The sequence below is a fragment of the Engystomops pustulosus genome, chromosome 1 (genome assembly GCF_040894005.1).
Source record: "Engystomops pustulosus chromosome 1, aEngPut4.maternal, whole genome shotgun sequence".
In the NCBI taxonomy this organism is placed as follows: domain Eukaryota; kingdom Metazoa; phylum Chordata; class Amphibia; order Anura; family Leptodactylidae; genus Engystomops; species Engystomops pustulosus.
Window position 1 is genome coordinate 165,208,580 of NC_092411.1, and position 16,512 is coordinate 165,225,091.

General features: G+C 43.3%; 1 protein-coding gene across 1 annotated transcript in view; it reads left to right on the top strand.

Moving 5' to 3' along the window:
• The window catches only part of LOC140066215 (phospholipid-transporting ATPase IK-like), a 1,118,040-nt gene that overhangs the window by 514,980 nt on the left and 586,548 nt on the right, over positions 1-16,512 (top strand). The window lies entirely within an intron of this gene.

Genomic DNA, 16,512 nt, shown 5'->3' on the forward strand with positions numbered 1-16,512 from the left:
CAGCCCAGCCCGAGCACAGAAAGAACAGTGAAGAACACATTGCAGATGTTCCAAACATCTGCTAACTTATCTGAAGACACGCGCGCCGAACGGTGTTCTTCACAATAGTATGTGAAGAACATTTTGTGTGAAGAACACATTGCAGATGTATGGAAACATCTGCAATGTGTTCTTCACACATATTATTCGGCGTACGTGTCTTCCGATAAGTTAGCAGATGTACGGAAACATCTGCCATGTGTTCTTCACTGTTCTTTCAATGTGTTCTTTCAGTGAAAACATCTGCAAACATAATAATAATAATTCTTTTATTTATATAGCGCACACAGATTACGCAGCGCTGCACAAAGCATGTCAAATCGGTCCCTGTCCCCAATGGGGCTCACATTCTAAACAACCTAACAGTACGTTTTGGAGTGGGGGAGGAAACCGGAGTACCCGGAGGAAACCCACGCAAACACAGAAAGAACATACAAACTCTTTGCAGATGTTGACCTGGGTGGCATTCAAACCCAGGACTCCAGTGCTGCAAGGCAGAAGTGCTACTCATTCAGCCACCGTGCCTGCAACGTGTTCTTCTTTAGTGTTCTTTCAATGTATTCTTTCAGTGAAAAATGCTTGAGTCTCCCATTGACTTCAATGGGGTTCGTTATTCGATATGAGCACTCGAGCATCGGGAAAAGTTCGACCGTAGTAACGAGCACTCAAGCATTTTAGTGCTCGCTCATCTCTAGTTATAACCTAGTGTCTCAATTCTGACATATCAGGGATAGTATAAACAATACAAATAGGCTGTAATAACGCCACTAGGGGCTTTGATTCATTTAAAATGGTCAGAAATCCCCACTCATGTTAAGGGTAGCTACTTGCTGACACCATAGGAACATGGAAGAAGTTAAGGAAACTGTATGAGATTCCCTTTTTTTGTCCGAGTATGCACCCCCTGCAAACCAGGGTAAGTAAAATTTACAAGTAGTGGTTTGAGAAAGGAGTATGTAATCTACTACAATGCTTCATGAGACAGAGAATAGTTGGCTAACTTGGGGGGAACTTGGGCTAAATATATGATGGGGGTTTCTCAACACTTACAGTACTGCCAAATAGTAAACACAGAGAATGTTAGGGTACAAAACTTTGCGTCCGTAGAAAAGGCAGGGGCATTTAATGTATTGGTGGGATCGGAGATGTTGATTTTTTTAATCCTTGCCCAGACCTTCTTCCTGTTATTTGCAGGTTTTGCCTCAAGTACCTTGCCATATTCGGCCTTGCTCTTACGTATTTTTGTTTGTATTTTCTTGATTGCTGCTTTGTCCTTGAGTTTAAAGACATCGCATATTTTACTAGAATGTTATGACGCTCAGAATTTGGGTGCCATTTTTCTAATTTTTTGGAAAATCACCAAAACCCATAACTTGTAAATTACCCCATTATGGGAAATACACACCTCAACGTGTAAGCACTTTTAAGAAGTTTGTTAACCCTTTAGGTGTTTTATAGGGGTTAAAACAAAATGGAGATGCCAATTCTCTTAAATAGCCAGCCCCTTCATGTGTCCCCTGCAGGATCTTTGTGCCTCACAGCCCTAAAGAAAGCTTGTCTATGCCCTTTGCTTGTATTCCGAATTCCCGTGACACTGGTTCCATTATTGACCCTGTGCTGCTTGTCTCTCTTATATCTATAACATTTTTATTTTTCGGCTGACGAATCTGGATAAGGGCTTATTTGTTGTGAGAATGTTTGCTCTTTTTAGTGTTCTTATATTAGAGTGTGTAACATTTTTTAATCACTTTTTATAGCATTTTTAAAGGGTATTAATTAAAAATGATCTTTTTGGTTAATTATTGTTTTTTGTCGGGTTTTTTTTACGGAGATCACTTTGCGGATCTAATAATGATTAAGTTTTATTATGCTGATTGTCAAGGACGCAGCGATACCAAATATGTGGGGGTTTTGTGTGTTTTATTCAATTTTACTGAATAAAAACTAATTTGGAAAAAATCGTGTTGATTATAGCATCACCGTCTTTTCATATGCAGAACTTTATTTTTCGCTGATGAATATAGTTAAGGGCTTAGTTTTTGCAAGAAGAGTTGTTCTTTTACGTGGTCTTATTTTACAGTGCGTAACACTTTTTTCACTTTTTAGTGCATTTTTTTAAAGGTATTAATTAAAAATTATCTTTTTTCGGAACATTTTTGCACCCCCCCCCCCCGCGTTTACCGTGCAGGTCCAGTTACGATTCTCTTTTATTATGCAGATTGTTTTGGCCGTTTTAGGGGCTTATATTTTTATTTGTTTTTTTATTTATTCTAATGTTTAAACTTTAGTGTTTTTTAACTTTTTTTACTTATACATACTGCTCTACAATACTACATCTTTGTAGAGCAGTGTAAACTGTCTAAGCGTGCAGATCGTTTACAGTCAGACACGGAAGGAGTGTTATAGCTCGGTGTCAGCTGTATATTCAACAGCTTACAGCTCCTGCTTCTGGTGCTGGCTCAGTTTGTGAGCCGGTGCCAGAAACGGGACATTATAGCATGTCCCTCTGCGGGAAGTATCTAAGTATCTACTCGCAGACATGTACTATAATGTCCAGGTGCGCGTAGGGGTTAAATGCTTGAATTGTATTTTTTGTGGTGTGATATTTGTGGTACAAAGGATTTGTGTTTTTGACCTTTTTGCATACCTCTGTTCTTTCTTTTTGTACTCAAGCGGTTTTTTGGTATGTTATGTTCGCTGTTTACACTAAGGGTAGTTCTGGTCCGTTTTCCTTTAGTAGTTAAATGGGTATGGTGAGGCACAAGAGCTAGCTAAGGGTGCTAGGCGTGCCTGGGCATCTAAAGAAATACTATATGTGCATGACCGGAAGTGTCATGGAAAACATACACTTTGAGAGGAATCTGGCGCGAGTCTGTCACTGTACGGTAAATAGCACATGTTCAGAAGCATAGCTAGTACCCATCGGGAAAGGAAGTGGTAGATCGTGTTGCAGCATGTTTAGAAGAGGGTGATCGTGATGACATACATTGCAATGTGATGTATCGGCATAATATATAACTACATGGGATATGAAAAACTAACTAGACTACATGACTAAGAAAAAAGGAGAAGATCTGCTTTTAGTACACAAGCGGGGGGGTTGAATATTCAAAAGAGGACATTTGTGTATGGTAAATAGAACTATGTCTGACATTCTGGGGTAAATCAATAGGCTAGATACATACACTCACCGGCCACTTTATTAGGTACACCATGCTAGTAACGGGTTGGACCCCCTTTTGCCTTCAGAACTGCCTCAATTCTTCATGTCATAGATTCAACAAGGTGCTGGAAGCATTCCTTAGAGATTTTGGTCCATATTGACATGATGGCATCACACAGTTGCCGCAGATTTGTCAGCTGCACACCCATGATGCGAATCTCCCATTCCACCACATCCCAAAGATGCTCTGTTGGATTGAGATCTGGTGACTGTGGAGGCCATTTGAGTACAGTGAACTCATTGTCATGTTCAAGAAACCAGTCTGAGATGATTCCAGCTTTATGACATGGTGCATTATCCTGCTGAAAGTAGCCATCAGATGTTGGGTACATTGTGGTCATAAAGGGATGGACAAGGTCAGCAACAATACTCAGGTAGGCTGTGGCGTTGCAACGATGCTCAATTGGTACCAAGGGGCCCAAAGAGTGCCAAGAAAATATTCCCCACACCATGACACCACCACCACCAGCCTGAACCGTTGATACAAGGCAGGATGGATCCATGCTTTCATGTTGTTGACGCCAAATTCTGACCCTACCATCCGAATGTCGCAGCAGAAATCGAGACTCATCATACCAGGCAACGTTTTTCCAATCTTCTACTGTTGATGAGCTTGTGCAAATTGTAGCCTCGGTTTCCTGTTCTTAGCTGAAAGTAATGGAACCCGGTGTGGTCTTCTGCTGCTGTAGCCCATCTGCCTCAAAGTTCGACGTACTGTGCGTTCAGAGATGCTCTTCTGCCTACCTTGGTTGTAACGGGTTGCGATTTGAGTCACTGTTGCCTTTCTATCAGCTCGAACCAGTCTGCCCATTCTCCTCTGACCTCTAACATCAACAAGGCATTTCCGTTTACAGAACTGCCGCTCACTGGATGTTTTTTCTTTTTCGGACCATTCTCTGTAAACCCTAGAGATGGTTGTGCATGAAAATCCCAGTAGATCAGCAGTTTCTGAAATACTCAGACCAGCCCTTCTGGCACCAACAACCATGCCACGTTCAAAGGCACTCAAATCACCTTTCTTCCACATACTGATGCTCGGTTTGAACTGCAGGAGATTGTCTACATGCCTAAGTGCACTGAGTTGCCACCATGTGATTGGCTGATTAGAAATTAAGTGTTAACGAGCAGATGGACAGGTGTACCTAATAAAGTGGCCGGTGAGTGCATAGTACTTTACAATAGATATGTGTAAATTTACCAATCCAACCAATCCATGTGAAAGGAAGTTCTATGCTTCTATTTTTTCTGAAAAACTAAGGAAAAAGAAATGCATGTTAAACCTAGCATAACAAAAATTAACGGAACAGCAGATATACAGTATACAGGTCAGTGAAAGTACAGTCATAAGCTCTATTCAGTCCCCATGGATCAATGGTTTTGTAAGGTATTAATCCAGTATGATTCACGATTGCATAACATAGTTATTTTATTTCTGCCTCTTCTTGGTACAATCACGTATTTAAGTATTTAAAATCGTAATTGCAAAGGAGGATGGGGAGTATTGAAATCTGATGGAACAGATTTTTATTTTTTCGTATTGTAGATTTATGTTTGCTTACTGCTTGTCCTTGATAGGTTTGGTAGTCTTTCCTGTACATAATAGTCCACATGGACATTTGAGAAGATAAATGACAAAACGAGAATTACAGGTAAAGTAACCTTGTATCGGATACTGTTCTCCAGTCCCTTGGGTGACAAAAGTATTCTCAACCAATGACGGAGGAGCATTGACTGCAATCCAGACATTGAAAGGACCCCTTCTTTGGGATAGAAAGAAGTTTGCTTTTATTTCTTCTTAAAGTTGCTGATATCAGCATGTACCAATTTATCTCCTAAATTTTGTTTATAGCAGATCATCGGTGGCATTTGAAATTTCTTGTATATCAGGGTAAGCTTGTGTGAGCAAGAGCCAATGTTTTATAATCACCCTAGTTAGTAGGAGGGGGGGGGGGTGTAGAATCAAAATGATAAATGAAAGGTATGTGTTTAATTTGGTCCACTTTCTCTACTTTCACTGAACTGTATACTGTACATCTGCTGTTTCTCATTCATTTACTCTTTTTCTTTTAGGAAAAATAGAGGCATAGAGCCTTTCTTCACATATCATTTGGATTGGTAAATTTACACATAACTATTGGAAATTACTATTATGTATCTAGCCTATTGATTTACCGCAAAATGACAGAGTTCTATTTAATATTCTAAAAACAAGAATAGGTTCGGCGCCAAAGTGGGAATGGGGGATGCTAACAATCTGCGTGGTGTCGCTGGTATAAATAGTCGGTGACCCGTACCCCAACTATAAAATAGGTTACTTTATAAGGTAACTCTATGAACAAACATAAAAACAAAAATGTATACCTGCGCCAACCTATATGTACATAACACACTGCAGCAAGACAGTACTAGACCATTCAATTTCCACACCGGTACTAGCACATGTATGTTGATACCACAAACTAAAACCAAACTAGTATGGTTGTTTGAGAAGAGAATGTACGTAATTCACAGCAACCAATAGATGTGTGTAGGTACCTATAGGTGAACGATCATGTCCAGCTTCAATATCCCAGGAGTGATGTTACAAGTAGTTCTCCGCATGAAATCTTACTTGTATCCAACACAGGCAGGTTCGTAGTGATGTTCCTGTACAAGGTAGCAGAGCCCCTGGTGGCTTCTGCTCCGTTCACAGTTCTGGTACGGTCCGATGGGTGACGTCACCACGCTACGGGGAATCCAGAAGGACAAACTTTCCAACGCGTTTCGGAGACTGTCAGTGTCTCCTTCGCCTTGACGAAGGAGACGCTGTTGCGTCTTATCCTGTACGGCTACCACTTACACTTCACCCTCCTCCATTTTCTGAAGGATAGCAGTAATGGAAATGGATCCGATTCCCCTTCCTCAGACTTCTGTAAGTCCGGTGGGGTCCGGGGGAGGCCCTGTATTTTTTTTTATATCATTCAAGTTTATTGAGAAATATATAATATAGGTTTACAAAGTCCAGTCATGTAACGTATAACATATCATACATATAACTTCTCACGCACGCAGGCGTGGGGACATGAAAGGCATAATACAAACACTTGCATAACACAAATTTGCTCTATTTATGAGATAGAGATTTTGCTAGAGAGATGCCAGAAGGAGCCTCATTATTTCAAAAATACTCTAGGGGATTTATATATGGGTGTTAGCTTCCGGTACATAATGGCTTGAAGATGGTTTTCGTGTAGCTATCGTTATATAGCTTTACTTCATGTAACCGGATTAGCCTGTGTATGCAAGTTTTCCCCTTTAACCAGTGGGAGGTCTCTCCCAGTGCTATTTGTAGAAAAGTTCAGTCTAGGGAGGGAGGGAGGAAAGATATGGGGAGGGAAAAGAGGGGTTTGGGATCTGCAGCGGTTTCTTTATTCTGAGAGTGCATGTATGTGTATACCCCTATATACATTAGAACGAGAGAAAGTCTGGGGAGTTCCTGAAATCCAGCCATGGACCCCAGGTCTTTATGTGTTGTTCAGTGGTATGGTGAGCGTCCGCCGTGAGCTCTTCCATTCTGTGTATCGCCGCAATTTCTGAAAGGAGATCAGAACTTGATGGTACTCTAGTGGATTTCCATAGACGCGGTATCAACATTCTAGCAGCTATCAATATATAACCCAGGAGAGATTTTTTAGCCTTTTGTGTGGAGGTTGGGATGATGTTTAGCAAAAGGGTGGAAGGATCATTGTGCAATTTGACACCTGTCAGTTTTGATATCAGCTCTACGGCTCTGTTCCAATGTGGTCTCAATACGGGACATCCCCACCAAATGTGTGTCATGGAGCCTTGTGCTTGTTTACATCGCCAACACTCATCCGAGCATGAGGGGTATATTTTGCTTAATTTTTTAGGGGTCCAATACCACCGTGATAATATTTTAAAATTAGATTCCTGAGCCCTGCCTGATATGGAAAGTTTATGGCATAACTCAAACGATTTAGCCCATTCCTCTTCAGACAAGGACTTCCCCAGTTCCTGTTCCCATACCTTGACATATGGCAGATCGGTCAATGCCCACTTATCTAGGAGTAATCCGTATATGGCGGAGACAGAATGAGGGATCGGAGTTTGAGATATGCACAGCTGTTCAAATGGTGTTAGCGGCCTATGCAAATTTAGAGTGCCTTTGTTGGCGTTGTAAAAGTGCCTTAGTTGAGTGTACTCCCACCTCATTCTACTCGTGCATTGCTTATCCTCAAGCAATTCTTCAATTGGGGTAAGTCCATTGTCCTTCAGTAATGTCGAGAAGGTTAAGGTTTGGTTTTTTCGCATGGGAGCCAAAAAATGGCTGTGACATCCTGGGGGGAAGTCAGGGTTGTCGCTTATTGGTGTTAGAGGTCCGTCAGAGGTAAATAGTCGCATGGGATCCCCCATTCTTTTAATTAGTTTAAGAACATGGGTGGCCACATATGGTATTTTAGTCAAGTGGAAATTTTGGTTAACATAAGTGGGTGTCCAGGGTAAGATTGTTAGAGGTGCGGGGGAGAGGGTGTTTTCAAGTGTCACCCACAATTTCCCTTTACCGGCATGAAACCAGTCTAGGACACGTGCCAACGTCGCTGCCGTATAGTACCCCTTGAAGTCAGGTAGTCCTAAGCCACCTTGTAATTTCCGTCGTATAAGTGTCAGTCTCGAAATTCTGGGAGGTGAGGACGCCCATAAGAATTGGTTTAGAATTTTTTGTAGCTTTCCAAAGAACTGTCCTGGTAAAGTCAGCGGTATTGTTTGGAATAAATAGAGGAGCCGAGGGAGCACGGTCATCTTAATACAACTTAACCTCCCCATCCATGTCAACTGTGCCGTAGCCCATTTTTTCAGGTCATTTTGGAGTTTCTGTAAGAATTGCCCGTAGTTATGTGTAAAGGTCTTGTCCAGATCCGCTGGAATCTTAATGCCTAAATAAACAATGTGTTCGTTGGACCACATGAAGGGGTATTCTTTTTTCAGTGTTTGGATCGTGGTAGTGGGAAGGCCTATCCCCATAGCGACACTTTTAGTGACATTTACTTTATGATTGCTGTAAAAGCCAAAGTCATTAAGAGTCTCCATCAAATGCGGAAGCGATACTTCAGGGTTGGTTATATATAGTAAAACGTCATCAGCAAATGCCGAACATTTATACTGCCGTTCCCCTACAGTTATTCCTGTAATGGCTTCGTTTTCACGAATTGCTATCAACAAGTGTTCCATTACTAGCGCATATAGTAAGGGGGATAGTGGGCAACCTTGCCTGGTGCCATTGCTAATGGTGAAGGTGGGAGAGAGAGCCCCATTTATCCGAATTTGTGCGTGAGGAGTGTCATACAATGCTTTAATGCGTGCTAGTGTGGCTGGTCCTATTCCTGTTTGTGTTAGGGTCGCCTCTAGGAATCCCCAGTCCACCCTGTCAAACGCTTTCTCAGCGTCCAGCGAAAGCAGTAGCATTGGTGTAGAGGTGGATTTTGCATGATGTAGTAAGGAGAAGGACTTCAAAGTGTTGTCTCTTGCCTCCCTTGTCGGGATAAAGCCTACCTGGTCAGGGTGGACTAGGGAACCCATAAGACGAGCCAATCTGCAGGACAATAATTTGGCATAAATTTTTGCATCAACATTGATTAATGAGATTGGTCTGTAGCTAGGGCAAAGTTGGGGGTCCTTACCGTCTTTAGGGATCACTGTTATATGGGCATACAAAAAGGAGGGGGGGAACGGATTTTTGTCAGATATGGAGTTAAAAGCCTCTAGCATATTGTTGGAAAGTTCTTCTGTTAGAGCTTTATAGAATGCAGCTGTGTACCCGTCAGGCCCAGGGCTTTTGCCGGACGGCAGGAGCTTTATGACCTGTTTGATTTCTTCATGGGAGAATGGTAGTTCTAGCCTGTCTCTTTCCTCATCCTTAATTGTGGGTAGGGCTGTCTTTTTCACATATTGTGAAAGGGTAAGGGGTGGTTGGGGCGGCTTAAACACAGTTGAGGGTTGTGGAAGGTTGTACAGTGATCTGTAGTAGTCTGTAAAGGTCTCGGCAATTTCTTCCGTTTTGTGAAGTTGTCTGCCATTTTGTGACTTAATGGACGGGATATATGTAGATACCCTGGCATCTCAAAGGGCCCTTGCTAGCGCTCTACCCGGTTTATTACCCCACTCATATAGTGATCGGGAGTATAGGTGTTTGAGTCTCCTCTGGCCTGCTTCTAATAGATTATTTAGCTCTTGTCTCTTAGCGGTTAACTCTCTCAGAGTTGCCTCATGTAAGGTCTTTTTATGTTGCGTCTCCAACATCTGGAGCTCGTTTAGCAAGGTAGAGATTTTGAATCCCTTTTCCCTTTTTAACCGTGCCCCATGTCTCATGAGAACTCCTCTAAGCTCACATTTCAATGCTTCCCATTTTAGGGCTTCAGATGAAAAAACATGTCTTTGATCGGCGTTAAAATCCATTATCTTTTTTTTAAGGTCTGTTAGGCAAAGTCCGTCCGTCAGTAATGATTCATTCAGTCTCCAGCTAAATGGGCGTCTCTGTTGTTGCACTAACCCTAATGTGCAGGAGATGGGAGCGTGGTCGGACAAGTATATTGACCCTATTTCGGAGCCCTGTACTTGTGAGAGGAGATGGTGCTGGACAAATATATAGTCTATCCGACTGTATGTGTTGTGTACTAATGAGAGAAAGGAGTAATCCCTATCTGTGGGATGATTAATTCTCCACACATCACATAGTTGCAAGGCATGCAGGGCTTTTTTGATCTTATTTAATTTGCTATATGATATTCCTGACTTCCCTAGAGAGGTATCTAGTAGAGGATTCAGTGCTAGGTTTAGGTCTCCGCATACTATCAGTGATCCTCTAGCAAATGTGCATAGTTCATCCAGAACCTTAACCATGAATGGAGTTTGTTCTGAGTTTGGGGCATATACGTTCGCTATTGTGTAGAGCATACCCAGAATTTCGCATTTTAGGAATAGGAATCTGGCCTCTGAGTCCAGTTTAGTCTCAAGCACCTTACACTGCACGGATTTATGAAGAAATATCGATACGCCTCTGGACTTCCCATGGGGATTTGTACAGTGATAGGAATGTGGGTAGTATCGGTTTTTACAGGTGGGGGTCTGGGCAGAACTAAAATGAGTTTCCTGTATACAAAGTATTTGGGCTCTTTGTTTATGGAAATTGTACAGGACCCGGGACCTTTTCTCTGGGATATTGAGCCCTTTAGCATTAAAAGAACATATCCTTAGAGGGGTAGTCATTGTCAGATTTGACCTTCAGCAAATTTCTCTATGTGTAGTAGGGTTTGGAGGGTACAAGGGATAATACAAAGGGAAGGAGGGGGAAAGGGTTCCCTAAAATAGTAAACGGTTTCTTCTTCTTATGTAGTAAACACGAACAGCTATCCAGTGAATAGCAACTGTTTAAACTGAATACGTGTGTCTTGTGTGCTGCTAGCACTGATAAACCTGGGTGCTATACCTAGGTTTCACCTATTGGGGGGGAGTGACAGCTCAACAAAATTAGTGTCACTAGAATGACCGTATCACACAGTCTATGTGTATGTGTTAGTTTACTATCTAATGAGCAAATCGTGGCTACGGGCCCATAAATTCAAATTAACGTACAAGTCATAAAGGAACATGTTAAACAATGCCAACCGAAGAAAATACAATCTCAGGGGGAAAAATTGTGAGCAGATAAAGACACATAAACAGCCTTAAGAGCAAGTTAATATTCGCAGCATCATGGATATTCCGCTCCCAACACCGTTGGGACGAATATTTATCTCACCAGTCCTGATGGCCGCTTCATGTAGGTTCAATCTTCTTGGGAGTCTGCAGCAGAACGGCGTCTTCGCCTCTGTTGTCTGCGAGGCCTAGGTGAGGTTTCAGGCTGATCTCGTGCACTGCTCCATGAGGTGGGTTCAGGGTTGAGCCTCAACGCTGCTAGATTCGGAGCCTCCCAGTCTGGAAGCGTCATAGGTGGGATATTCAAATCTCTCAAAAAACCCGGCAGGTCCTCTACATGTGTTAGCGTAGATTGCGTGTCTCCCGAGCGGGCGTAGAGAGCAAAGGGGAAGCCCCATCTGTATGAGATGCCTTTTTCTTGCAGTTGTGAGAGTAGAGGTCTTAGCATCGCTCGCTGTCGCAGTGTGCGTCTAGATAGGTCCGGAAACAAACTGATTTTGGCGCCATCAAAGTCCAGTTCCCCTTTGGCCCTCGCTCTTTGCATTATCTGCTCTTTGATGCCATAGAAATGTATCCTGCATATCACGTCTCTTGGTCTAGTGGGGTCAGCGCTTCTAGCTCTCAGCGCCCTGTGTGCTCGATCCATTTCTATAGGGGTGTCTACCGGACGTTCAAGAAGCATGTTGAATATGCCTGTGAGCGTTGCTGCAAGATCAGGCTGATGTGTAGCTTCCGGGAGGCCTCGGACCCTAATATTGTTGCGGCGATTTCTATTTTCAATATCATCCATGTGTGCCACTAGGTGGCGTTGTTGTACAGCTTGAGCATCTAGTTTCTCTTGCAATATATTGACAGTAGAAGTCATCTCATCTTTAAACGTTTCAAGAGCTGTCACACTTTCCTGTAGTGTATTAACTTCTTCTCTCACCACTTGCAGATCCCTATCCCAAGCTCCCTTGAGTTCCATTGCTAGATTGTCCATATCCTTCTTAGAAGGGAGAAGGGCTAGAAGTGCTTGTAATTCAGGATGACCTCTAAGAGTTAATGCCGCTTCCTCTGGCGGCGGGAGGTCTGGAGACATATTAGTTTGCTGGGATATGAGGCTGTTTGGAGAGAATGAGTGTGCCTCAGCGTTAAGAGGGTGAGCCCCTTCTCCTTTGCCTCTATGGGGGCTGTTCATGGTGCCAGGCTGTGTCTTGGGACCTGCCGATGGTGCTGGCATGGTCCTCAGGGGGCACTGTATTGGAGACCACGGGTCTGCGGTGTGTGCAGTGCGGGGACGAGCTCCCAGCTCTCTTTCTTTCCCCAGTGCAGGTGGAGAAGCAAGGGGAGACGCGGGACCCGCTTTCCCTGGTGAAGGCACCCGGTGCTGGAGGTGTACCTGTGTGGCGGCAGGCAAGCGATCGGCTTGTGGATTTCCACCTTTATTCTCCTTCCCCCTCCGCGATGCTTGTCCGGTGTGCTGGTGTTGCGTGCGCTGCGCCGCACGTGGGGAAGATGGCGGCGGGTCCCCTCTGGAGCGGGCAGGATCCGGAGACAGAGAGCGCTGCTGGCGCGGCTTAAAGTAAGTCTTTATCGGTGTAGCAGACACCGATCTGCTTTGGAGGCGCTTAGATGCCCTATTGGCCCCCGATCTCCCCATAGATTGCGCTGAATTCGTTCCTTTTGCGGCGGCCCTGCACGGAGCTCAAATCAGCCACGTCCGTTCGCCATCTTGGCTGGCTCCGCCCCCCGAGGCCCTGTATTTTATACATCCCCTTCTGCTTTACTATGCTTCTCCTCATTTCCTAGGAAAGAAAGGAAAAAGAAAAAAAAGGGTAGAAGAAAGATGAGAAAAAGGAGGAAAAAACTAAGTCTAAGACCCCTCAATCTCGTAGATGCAATATGTGTTTTAACAAACTTCCTGACTCATATAGGAAACCTGTATGCAAGGACTGCATGTATAGTATCATGCGTGAGGAAAAGACATCTCTCGTTGATGAGCTGAGAGCCATGTTTCAGTCAGAAGTGAAAAAGCTCCTGGGCCCATCCTAGAGATAGACTCGGATCATGAAGTTGCTTCCTGTTCTTTCCAGGAGGGTGAAGAGGAGCAGATCATGGAAATTCAGGAGAAAAAGACCGAATCTAGGTTTCTTTTTTCTCTGGATAACTTAGACGCCTTACTAAAAGCAGTCATGGAGACTCTGGATATTGAAGATCCTGTGGAAATAAAATTGGTTCAGGATGAACTCTTTGGGTGTCTAAGAGCAAAGAAAAAGAGGGTCTTCCCAGTTAATGTACTGGAGGACTTTATTCGTGAGGAATGGAGAGAACCAGAAAAACGACTCTCAGTGGCTAAAAATCAAATGTCGCAACTACTTCAGTCACCAGAGCCATGATCTGCTGGCTCAACGGGTTGGAAAACCAGATCATCAGTGGAGCCCCAGAAGAAAAACTGCTGGAGAGTCTTCCTCTTCTACAGCCATCGCTGAAGGAGCACTTTCCAATGTAGCCTGTAGAGCCCTTTGGCTGAAACAATGGTCAGGGGACTTTACTTTTCTTTACAAAAGAACTGCCCCAAATAACTTCTAGACGCTTTCAGCCACAGCTGGCAAGTAAAACTAGCTTATGCCTTCCCTCCATTTCTGTTGATCGCAAGAACAGTACAGAAGATCAGACAAGAAAATCTCAAGATCATTATGATTGTGCCTCTGTCGCCAAAGAAGAGCTGTTTCCCAGCATTAAGGAGCCTGGCATTGGAAGAACCAATTATTTTTCCTTGCAGGAAGGATCTCCTGTATGTAGGGGCGGTCTATCATCCCAGCCCAGAAACATTACAACTTTCAGCTTGGATCCTGAAAAACAGATGTTGAGAGTCAAAGGCCTCTTGGATAAAGTCATTGCGACAGCAGATCCTGGAGTTTCTACAAGCAGGGCTATCTAAAGGTTTAAAGACCAGGACATTAAAAGTCCAGATCTCAGCCCTCAGTGTCTTCTTTGACACATCTCTGGCTGAACATAGGTGGGTAAAAAGGTTTATAAAAGCTTCTGCTAGGCTTAGACCTAATATTCCCGCTCTCAATAGTCTTAAATGGGCCCATGCAGGAGAACGTCGAACCCTTACAAAATTCACGTGTAAGGAACATTATGCTAAAAACTGCCTTCCTTGTTGCTATAACAACTACCAGAAGACTAGGTGAGATCCAGGCACTTTCTATAAACGAACCTTATCTCAAAATTTCTGACGATAGGATCTCTTTAAGACTTGAAATTCTCCTCCCCTCCTTTTGTCAAAATACAAAATCTCCCGGAGAATCCACCTGACACACTCTAAATGTGAGGAGGGTAGTACTACACTATCTAGAAATAACAAATGCTTGGTGAAAAGATTAAAACTTGTTTCCTCAGTTCCAGGGCAAGGATAGAGGAAGAAAAGTGTCAAAAATTACCATCGCCCGCTGGATTAAGCAAGCTATTCAACAATGTTATACCTGTCAAAATCTGGAAGCACCTATGAACCTTAAAGCCCACTCCACCAGGGCAGTAGCCACTTCCTGGGCGGAAAGAGCAGGAGCAACTCTTGATCAAATCTGTAAAGCTGCGACCTGGTCCAGCACTGGAACATTTGCCAAACATTACCGATTGGACACTCAGCTAGAGACATATCCTTTGGTAGAAAAATCCTACAAGCAGTAGTCTTTCCCTAAAAATTCCTATCATTATAAGGTACATCTCCAGGTGGGCCGTCATGGGGGACGCCTTGGAAAGCGAGAATTAGACTCACCAGTAATTTGTTTTCCATTTAGTCCACCATGATGGCCTGGAATTTTTCCCTACCCTCGAAACATTATTGTTTGGTTTTGTTGTGTGTGAACTAACATACTAATAAACCTCTTGCATCCTTTTCTTGTTGTAGTTATCTGGTAGACTCTGGAGAGGGATGCAGGGGGAGGGACATTTAACCTCTCTTCTTCCTGTCCCTGCAGAGGTCAAGGGGTAATCCTCCAGGTGGGCCTTCATGGTGGACTAAATGGAAAATAAATTACCGGCGAGTCTAATTTTCAGGTGTCAATTCAAAGCTGTCCCCTAGCTACTCTAGGTATCTTATCTTATCTTCACAAGCAAAAAGAGTGCATGCAATAATGTTTCGGAGGATCCGCCTCCTGAAGAAGGAAGGCCCTTCTGCATGTGTGTATATATTTATATATACACACAGACATGTATAAGTACATAATTGCTGCCCCCAAATAGTCCCAGGGCTGCCTCTTGCCCCTGTAACCATTGCTTTCCCTAAGAAGTCACATTGCTACCACATGCCTCTGTAGCCAGTGCATCCCCCAAGTAGTCAAAAAGCTGTCCCCTAGCTACTCTAGGTATCTTATTCAGATCTTCGATGCAGGCTAACATCATTAATCACCTGCGCTGGAGATCCGGCCAAAGACCTTTGACCTAGCACAGACAGATCACAAATCACATGCACCACAGCTACATCACACAGACCTCAGTTAGGGTGTGGGACCCGGGAGTTTGGCCACATCCCACTTCTACAGTATTACCCCAAACACCCGGCTTACTCCCTTATATAGCTGAAAACTAACATTCTTCCAATATACATCCATTACCTTATTGCAGCTGTTTCTTTGCGCTTCTCTTTTTTCTGCCTTATCATCTCTGATCAGTGATTACAGGAAACAGCTACACTCTGAGCTTATTTCTCCCGCTGTCGCTACTAAGGGGGGGAAGTGTGCAGAACATATTATACATAAGCCTCCTCTGCAAACCTCCATAATCTCTCTACATGGCTACAGTTCGGTCAGTAAAAAGAAGAGGGTAGGATCAGCATAGCAGTAAGATACACAGGATGAAAACTATTTACTTATGTGTGTGCTTTGTCTGTGCAAATGCTTGCATATGATCCTTTGTGCCCTCCATCCTCCACTGTTGTGGGATGAGGGGAGAGTAATAGTATCTGCTAAACAGCATGACTGACACATCCATCTTAGAAGGTAGTGTGTATTCTAGTCATAAGGCTGTAATAGGTTACAAAATGCACACAGTTAGATTTTCAAAGGCAGTTTTTGATGTCCAAATCAGGAGTGATATAAAGAACATGGTAGCTGAAAATGTCCTTAAAAGTCTGATTTATGGATATATGAAGTAGCACACAGCTCATTATTTAATGGTTTTGCATGTATACTGGAAAATCGCACTGGTGCTAGGACAACTGGAAGGAAAAGGAGAATAAAATTGAGTGTATTTACCAGGCACTGGCTTGTGGTTCCAGAGTTGGTCTTGCCCCCCATTGACTGACACTACAGCCAATAAGTTTCCTCAGCAGTTTCTGGTGGCCTTAATTTTTTTTTTTTTATCTCACTGTGACCCTGCCTAGGCCGAATGGCAACAGGAAGCAGACTGGAATCAGGATCTAGAGTAGGGGAAGTACACTTTCTAGGCCCTATTAAGATTTTCCAGAAGTTCTAAAAACCCAATCAAATCTTTTGTTGACAGAAGTGCTGTCTCTAAGCAATATGTCATAAATAGCTAATGCTATTTCAAGTTTTTTTGGCCTCCCTCGGGAT